General features: G+C 39.0%; 1 non-coding gene across 1 annotated transcript; it reads right to left on the bottom strand.

The window, feature by feature from the left end:
• Positions 1-1,919: 1,919 nt before the first annotated feature.
• Positions 1,920-1,994, bottom strand: Trnas-cga. Its single transcript has one exon. It is a non-coding gene; the product is annotated as a tRNA-Ser (tRNA).
• Between the last annotated feature and the right edge of the window lie 7,429 nt (positions 1,995-9,423).

Below are 9,423 nucleotides of genomic sequence, written 5' to 3' on the forward strand. Positions count from 1 at the left end.
CTTGCTCCACCCCGATTCTTGAGTATTGTTGATCTTTCTGGGATCCCTACGTAGTAGGACTGATAGAAGAGAGACAGAAGATCCAACGAAGAGGGAGCGTTTCGTCACAGAATCGCTTAGACGGCACGAGAGCGTTACGGAGATTCTCAACGAACTACATTGTCAGAGCACTCTCCGGGAAGAGTGGGACAACATGTCACTCCCCCACCCCCAATTACGTCTCACCTTTTGACCCAGTTAGTGGTACAAACCACTAAGTGACTTGAGGAATATTATGTAGATGTAGGTCTCAAACGGTTTTCCTACAATTCGTGATTTACTACCATATTCTGCTGTGCTCAAACGTTCATTCTCGGAAATTTCTTCCTTAAATTAAGACTTACGTTTGATGACAGTAGACTCCGTTTGGTCAAGAATGACCTCTTTGCGTGTGGTGGTCCGTTTCGAATGTCCTCCTTGTTGCAGCTATCATGGGTTAGCTTGCTTTAAAGGTAGCAGAATTCTATAACACCGTCTACTTCGTGATCACCAGTTTAGAATTGTCTGCTGTTCTCATTTCTGCTGCTCATTATTTTCCTCCTTCCTCTGCTTACTCTCAGTCAGTATTCCATATAATTAGACTGCTCGTTTCATTCAACTGATCTCGTAATTCTTTATCTTCAGTCAGGGTAATAACGTCAGCAGTGAATCTTATCATTCATATGCTTTCGTCCTATATTTATCCAAACCTTGAAAGATACATTCAGTTCCGTTATTCCTTCTTCATTGTATAGATTGAAAAGTAGGGGTGAAAGACTGTATCACTGTCTTACTCCCTTTTTAATCCAAGCACTTCGTTATTGGTCTTCCAGTCTTATTGTTCAGTATAGGGTCTTTTACGTATTGTACTTTACTCGTTTTTCCCTGTATCTTACTCACATTTTTCTCACAATTTCGAACGTCTTCCACGATTTTACATTGTGAAATGCATCTTCCAGGTTGACAAATCCTATGATCGTGTCTTAATTTTCCATAAACATTGCTTCAATTGTCGAGCTCAGCATCAGGACAGCCTCTCTTGTACCTTTACCATTGATGTAGCTAAATTAATCGTCATCCAGCAGGTCCTCAATTTTGTTTTCCACTCTTCAGTATAACATTCTTGTCAGCTACTTGGACGCATGAGCTGTTAAATTGATGTGCGATAGTTCTCGCACTTGTCAGCTCTTGCTATCTTTGGAATTGAGCTGATAATGTTTTATCGGAAGTCCGATGGTACGTCGTCTGTCTTGTACATTCTACACAACAACTTGAATAGTCGTTTGCTTTCCACTTTCCCAAAAGGATTTATAAATTTCAGTGGAAAGTTTTCTGGCCCTCCTGCCTTATTAAATCTCAAGTATTCCAAAGCTGTTTTAAATTCTGTCTCACAATATTTGATTATTTTACCTCCCACATAGACTTCAATTTCTTTTTCAATCACGATATCAGATAATTCCTTCCCCTCATACAGGCCTTCAGTGTACTGTTTCGACCCAACAGTTGTCCCATTTCTTTTAACAGATTCATCAAAAACATGTCATAACTGATACAAACTGCAGTACTTAAAAGTACTTTCTACGGAGGTCAAATGTGTTGGAACAACCAGAATTTATGCGACATAGTATGAAGTATATAAAAAAATCTACATTTTGCAACGCGGTATTTTGGATCCGCTCAAAAATGTGTGAACTTCTGAATATTTTGCCTCGTGCTTAAAAGTATTTATTAAACGAATTACACAAAGGATGTAAGTTTCAGTATTCAAAAGTACATCACAGAATTATCCAAACATTTTGAATTCCTTTGCACAATATTCAACAAAAAATTACAAGAAGGATGTTACCTGAAGTATTTCAAAAAACTGTACAGGGTGAAACTTCCTGGCAGATTGAAACTGTCTGCCGGACCGAGACTCGAACTCGGGACCTTTGCCTTTCGCGGGCAAGTGCTCTACCAACTGAGCTACCCAAGCACGACTCACGTCCCGTCCTCACAGCTGTACTTCTGCCAGTACCTCGTCTCCAACGTTCCAAACTTTACATAAGTTCTCCTGCGAACCTTGCAGAACTAGCACTGCTGAAAGAAAGGATATTGCGGAGACATGGCTTACCCACACCCTGCGGGATGTTTAGAGAATGAGATTTTCACTCTGCAGCGGAGTGTGCGCTGATATGAAACTTCCTGGCAGATGAAAACTCTGTGCCGGACCGAGACTTGAACTCGGGACCTAGTTCAAAATGGTTCAAATGGCTCTGAGCACTATGCGACTTAACTTCTGAGGTCATCAGTCGCCTAGAACTTAGAACTAATTAAGCCTAACTAACCTAAGGACATCACACACATCCATGCCCGAGGCAGGATTCGAACCTGCGACCGTAGCGGTCGCTCGGCTCCAGACTGTAGCGCCTAGAATCGCACAGCCATTCCGGCCGGCTTCCACTTTAGTACCTTTCCCAGGTATGGAACTTTCAAACTTTTAAAATATGTTCTGCATTAACTATCATTGTCTTTCATTTTCGACTGATCTGTGTTACAACAACATAGTGCGGTTCTAGGCGCTGCAGTCTGGAACCACGGGACCGCTACGGTCGCAGGTTCGAATCCTGCCTCGGGCATGGATGTGTGTGATGTCCTTAGGTTAGTTAGGTTTAACTAGTTCTAAGTTCTAGTGGACTAATAACCTCAGAAGTTTAGTTCCATAGTGCTCAGAGCCATTTTAACCATTTTTGCGGCAACATAGCAATATATATAAATAAAATATTTAAAAAAATTTGCATATGCTCATTCTGATTCACAAGAAATTTTTGGGAATCCTGTGTTCCACAATTTGCAGTGCTTCCTACTTGCTGACGTCATTTCTCTATCAGCTGCAGAGCTGTAAACGTCGTGGGAAAGTTAATATCGGAGAACTGCACTGATTATCAATCTGAACGTTTTAAGGAGCACTGAGCGTTGTTTCTTACGAAAATGTAGTTCGTAATATAACTTAGCAGATTCAGTTTAGTATTTGATAAACCCATTACATTAGTTTTATCAGATACTACACAATGGGAATGACGATTCTGGATATTTCCAAGACCCTTTCTTTTCAACTCTCAGATTCGTGATCTCCCTCTTTCAGACTAATCTGAGGAGGATCAGGAATCGAAACCAGGCCCTTCTGCACCAAATGCAGTGGCACTTGCCACTCCTGCTGTAGAGGTGGTCGGCTTTATTGTGCATGTAAAATTATTATAATGATGAATAAAATCCTCTCAGGAACGTTTATTTTAGTGAGACAACAACATTATAATATGAATGAAAAACCGCAATGCTTGCTTTAATGAATGAACAAGATTATAATATATTGCAGATTTTTTCCACTGTGTAAAGGCAGGAGTTGACATTGACAATCTTCTGTACACTTTAGATCACAGATTACACAAATAAACAGATCCGATCGAATTTCCGGAGGAGAGTGTTTGACTTTCATTCTCTTAGCCCTTAGAATCTAATATACAATGAATAATGATCTTGGAGAATACCGTAAGCACATCATATCTCCCTATCTCTCTCTCTCTCTCTCTCTCTCTCTTTGGGAGTAGGCGGAGGGGGAGAGGGTTAAACACTTATGTCCTCCAGTTTTAGTGATATATGCATCTTGTGCAGTACCCGAAAGAACATATTAGTCCCAAAAAAATTTACGTCATAGGTCGTGTATCTCATGTGCGGCCTCTTGCAAATAAATAGGTAAAGTTGATCCTCCCATGTTTTTCCCTGAGAAAGTTGTACTAATTTCTCTCAAAGATCGTGATCTGGGAAACGTGAAGATAGGAGTTATCGACGGCCCTGTAAGAAAAAAATAATCAAGGTTTTCAAAGAATGGCGAGCATTAATTTTGCTAGAAAGGCTGTACCATCATACAAGTCGCACCACGACGCTCGAGAGAGGGAGATTATGGAATATATACAGGCAATCACTTCCATTGGATAGGACAGGACTTCACTAATATCGATATGAAACACTCTCCCGCCCATTCACTCTACAGTGCTGTGTGCAAAGGGCTGGCATCCAATTACATCGTTGGTAGAGAATAATACAGCAGTCAGTTTTCTTTCTTACAAGAACTGAATCTACCATCACAGATCATGGAGAGTGGTGTATTTTATATAAAAAATGTTTAACGTAGATTGTAACTTGAAACGAATAACATCTTTCTGATGGAATGAAGTTATACATAAATAATGCATGTCTTTGGCCTTGGAGTCATTTTCTAATATTATATCAGAGGTATGCACGTGTGCAAAATTTGCATATTGGGTATTAGAATAACCATTAGACGTTAGTCACTAGGTGTTATTCGTAACGTATTGCGGGGTGTGTGTTACGGATCATACATTACGCGTTAGGTGTTAGGTGTTACTGGGACTTAAATAGTGCCTTAACATCAGACGGATGTCGGCTACTATTATTTGTAACTCATATCATGTAAAAAGTGTGGAAGACAATACGGTTATCTTCACTGCATGTGACAATTGTTTGTAATAAAATAAGTTTTTATATGTTGCACGTATTTTCTTTCATTCCCTTGTAACCTTAGCGATATATTGTAACGATAGATGTGTAAAGAAAGAGATCATATGTGTAGTGAGTGCAGTATTTGACATATGAAATACCGAGACGTGTGTGTGTGTGTGTGTGTGTGTGTGAGTGTGTGTGTGTGTGTGTGTGTGTGTGTGTGTGTGTGTGTGTTTGTGTGTGGTTGTGTGGGTGGGTGGGTGGGTACGTGTTTGTGTATTACATGTTTGTAAGGAATATAAAATTTGACGTATGAACCACAGAGAGAAATGATTACTTCGCATGTGAGACTTCACTTGTTCGTTTAACCTCTACCTTTCCAAAGGTCGGATTGAGAAGTGGTTTGCACCAGTCGGTTTTAAATCTTCTAATCTGTTTACTTGACTTTAGGGGTAGGACACAAATATGGTTAGCGAGGTAGCAGATCTCTCTGAAGCCTCATGCCATGGTGCACAGAGGAAGAAAACGCTTTCTGTCTAGAACGCTGAACAACCCCTGGGGATCTCCCAGCTATTACGTGACAAATCTCCCTCTTTTAAATTTTTCGTTTTTTTTTTGTTTCATTATATTACATTACATTTACAATCAATTATATGCATGCAGTCCGAGAAATATCTTCGATTACAAGTCTAATTGACCTTCGGAGGACCAGGTGAATAGTGGAAGTCCTGTTCAGTGGCTTCCGATGCCTCTCTTACTTGTCCCACGTTTTACTTTCTATGTACGAGACATAGTCTTTCGCAACAAGTTTACATCAACTGACTGTACATTACTGCTCATTTTATTTCAGACAATGAACACTTCGGTTTGATACAAGTTTCCAAGTGCATGTAGAACTTTTTCAATATATCTGACATGACTTAAATGGCACATCTGCTTCGAGAAAACATATTTCTGTTATCATAATTTATAAAATCAAAAATATTTTGTTGCAACGACAAAATATCACGTAAGACGGGTCAGATATATTGTAACACTTCAACATGTTCTTGAGAATGGCTAAAATCTGAAATCATGACTGTGTGAAATAAAATGAATGGCAGTTTACAATAAAATGGCGTGAGTCAGTCAGAGATTTCTGCATAACTGTGACACCCACGAACGAAAAAATATAAAAAAGCATTATTCTTCCGTTTTTGAGAAATGACTACTCACAAGTAAATAAAGCTACTATTTCTTTTATGGAACGACTACTTTTTGGAGTAACTCATTTTCAGTACTCAGCCGTTATAGAGAAAATAGTAAGTGGATAAACTGTATTGTCCGTTCCGTTGTGATCAAAATGATAGTCACATTTTTAACTGTGACAGAAGCAATATGATCTTCGCGATTGTAGTTTTGCCACTTTACCTCAGACTTGAGTAATATTTGCGTTAGAACACGAAGCAACCATATGTTCAGTACACACTGATGAAGGCTGTGCGACATTTTAATTGCGATAAGCAAAATGCTGTCTCTGCAAAAAAGTGTGTAACATGTCGTTTTACGGCATTATCTAGACAAAAAGCAGTTCAGTCAGTGCTTATAACTCGGAATGTGTACGTTAGTCATCATGATCAAGTTGTACGTAACCTTCTGGAAATACTGAATATGACATTAAGCCAATAAAATCCTCTCTACTGATGTGAAACGAATCACGCTTCAAAACGTGCGCGCTATTCCACCTTTCCATTATTTGTTGGGAAATAAAATAATTGTACAAATTCAATTTCCGTGACATTCTGAAAGCTCTGCGCTTGCAGCTGTTTAGCACGTAATTAGCGCTTACAGTAAATCTCCATTAACTGTCAGTTTAAATTCGTTATTCGATGAGGTTAATCATGGAGTGTGGAGGATTTTACGAGAGTTTACAGCCGTGGCACACAATGGCACTAGCAGTGTTAATCAAGATATGTATGTGTCATTGTAAAATCATTAAGCATGTAACTCCAAATAAATTCAGTGCTCATTGCTTTCACACAATTTATTTTAGCGTCGTGTCGTTTACGTCTTTGCAACAAGATTTGTGCGAGGTTTGTAGTAAAATATAAGTGGGAAAGAGATGAAAGAACATAGTACGACCTGACAGTTTCTACGAGAGCTATTCCAAAATAAGTTTCGATCGATCACGAAATGGAAACCACTGTGAAAACCCGACAATGTTTTGCACAGGTATGTTGCGTAGTGTCCCTAGCATGCCCGCCGACCGCAACACATCGCTCTTTTCATTTATGAGCGCAGAGTAAGCACCTAAAAAGCCTATAAAATGGTGTCTACTGCCAAATATGACATCATGGTGAGAGATTTCGCCTGAAGTCGTGCACCCCACACAACGTAATTCTCATGCGCTTCGTTCTTCATGACAATACTCGCCGGACTCTGCAGGGGCAATGAAGATGCTCCTCCAGCGTTTTCGATGGGAATGGTTTGATCACACAACAAAACCCGCAATTGCCCTATCCTAAGTTTCATCTCTGCTCACGAACCGCTGGCTATGAGGACAACGTTTTGGCACAGACAGCGTGCTGTATACGAGCGTAGAAAATTGGCGGTAAGCAGTGGTGGCTGCCTTCTATGTCGAGGGTATTTTAGAGTAGGTACAACGGTCTAAGTCGGAGCGGCGACTATGTAGAGAAGTAGCTGCAAGGTATAGCTAACTATTACAAATAAACCATTTATGATTTTCACTGTGGTTTCCATTTCACGACCGTTGGGAACTTGCTTTCCGAACAGTGCTCGTACATTCAAATTCACGCTCTGCAAACAAATATGAAGCACAAAATGGAGGCCATTTAGCATAACTCTACACGTTTCCTCAGTGCCAAAGGCCTATTGAGCGCAAAAAGAAAGAAAAAGAATTTTAGATTAGTATTATACAGACCCCAATGGTACTCAGTGCAAAAGTCATAAATAAATTTTAATGTGTTGTACTTATGAAACTGAACAAAACAGTATAGAATATAATGGACAAGAGAGAGAAAGGCATATTTTGAAAAAATAACCTTGTAAACAAGGGACATATAATTTTCCTGTGTCGAGCACAACAGCTGATGCAAGAAACCCTAACAACAAGTACAAAAATAAATATTTTCTTTCTAGAGCACAACAGCTGATGCTAGAAGCCCTAACAATAAGTACAAAAATAAATATTTTCATTCTATCTTCATAGATGTTACATTCAAGAAACAAATAAATTATTTCTGTTAACATTGTATTGACCCCAATGAAAATGTAACAACCATGAATAAAGTTTAAGGTGTCGCAAATATAAAAATGAACGAAACATCATTGGATACAGTTGACTCAGAAGGAGAAAGTCGTGCAGTCCCAAAGTGCTTATATGTTGACCCCACTGGTACTAGGAAAGATAAATCCCTGTTTCCATGTTGTAATTAATACAGTCTTCACGATTCCTACAGGAGCGATATGGAAGGGACTGGACAATATCTCCGGATAACTTACTTAATACTAATTCCTGTAACTTTGTTAGTAGGCTTTCATGGGATAACTGACGTCTATGCTTAAGAGTCTGCCAACTCAGGTTTTTAAGCACTTCCGTGGAACCTTCCCATGAGTCAAACTGAGCTGTGACCACTCGTACCGACCGTCTTTGCGTACGTTGAATATTTCCCGTTAATCTTATTTTCCCTGGGCTCCATGTAATTGAACAATATACTGGAACAATGTTTTAACGCGAGACGAACAAATGAACTGTAAGGAATTTCCTTTGTAGATGGACCGAATTTTACCAGTATACAGCAAATAAGACTACGTCCGTGACCCACTGTAACTACATCTGAGAATATGTCATTTGTTTCTTGTATTTTTGTTTGCACAATTTTGCATTTTTTAACATTTAAAACAAGTAGCAGATTTGCATCATATGTGAGTGAGCAGTGTTTTTGTTAAATACAGCTAATATTTACATCAAGCGCTCTAGTTATTATCAGAGACAATAGAGGCTTACAGAGAGACGCTATGATTGAATTTCATGTCACATGTTTTGGGCGACTTTCATTCTTCTTCTTGTCCCTCTGCACTATTTCTCTAGTCAGCCTTGAGTAAACCGGATGCAGTTAAATACCTCTGCTCAATTAGCTCCCTTAATAGTATTACTACACTAAATTTATTAATATAGTATCATAACAAGTGGCACAGGATGCTGTACCTTGTCCTCTTTACGGAAATTAGTAATCAAAAGGTAAAAGTATCATGTACTGCTTCAGTGTAATCATCTCTTAGTCGTAGCAGCCCCCAACATTATTTAGGCGCTCGCTCATGTTTTATTCTGTGTACCGTCTCTAAAGTACGCAACGCAGCACCTTGTAGTCACAATTAGGTGGAGTACATCTGTAGTGGGAGCACGCCTCTCAGCGAAGGTATTGTCATCTGACTATTGTTCGAGAGGACCAACATTTAGTTTTTTACACTAAGTCCTCTACACAGATCACAAATTGAAGTATCACAGTATCAGCTGAGATAATACATATTACATATCTCTATATACACACACACACACACACACACACACACACACAGATATATATATATATATATATATATATATATATATCTCTTTGTAGATGGTTGGACATTTTTGCACATTTTTTTGACATAACACATCGTTATAGATAACTTCGTCACCTGCAAAAAGCCGGAGATTACTATTAATGTTGTTGTAGGTTTAGAGGGAAGTACTCGAATAACGCATGGTATGCAGATACTGATGGCTCCAGTATGCTAATATCGATGTAGCTGATTGTCTGTTCATTAAGTGCATATAGGACATGAAGATAGCATATTGAAATCCCCAAACTCGTTGTCGAAATAAAATAACATACTTTTGTTTTCAAAACGTACGCGTGT

The sequence above is a fragment of the Schistocerca piceifrons genome, chromosome 4 (assembly GCF_021461385.2).
Source record: "Schistocerca piceifrons isolate TAMUIC-IGC-003096 chromosome 4, iqSchPice1.1, whole genome shotgun sequence".
Taxonomy (NCBI): Eukaryota; Metazoa; Arthropoda; class Insecta; order Orthoptera; family Acrididae; genus Schistocerca; species Schistocerca piceifrons.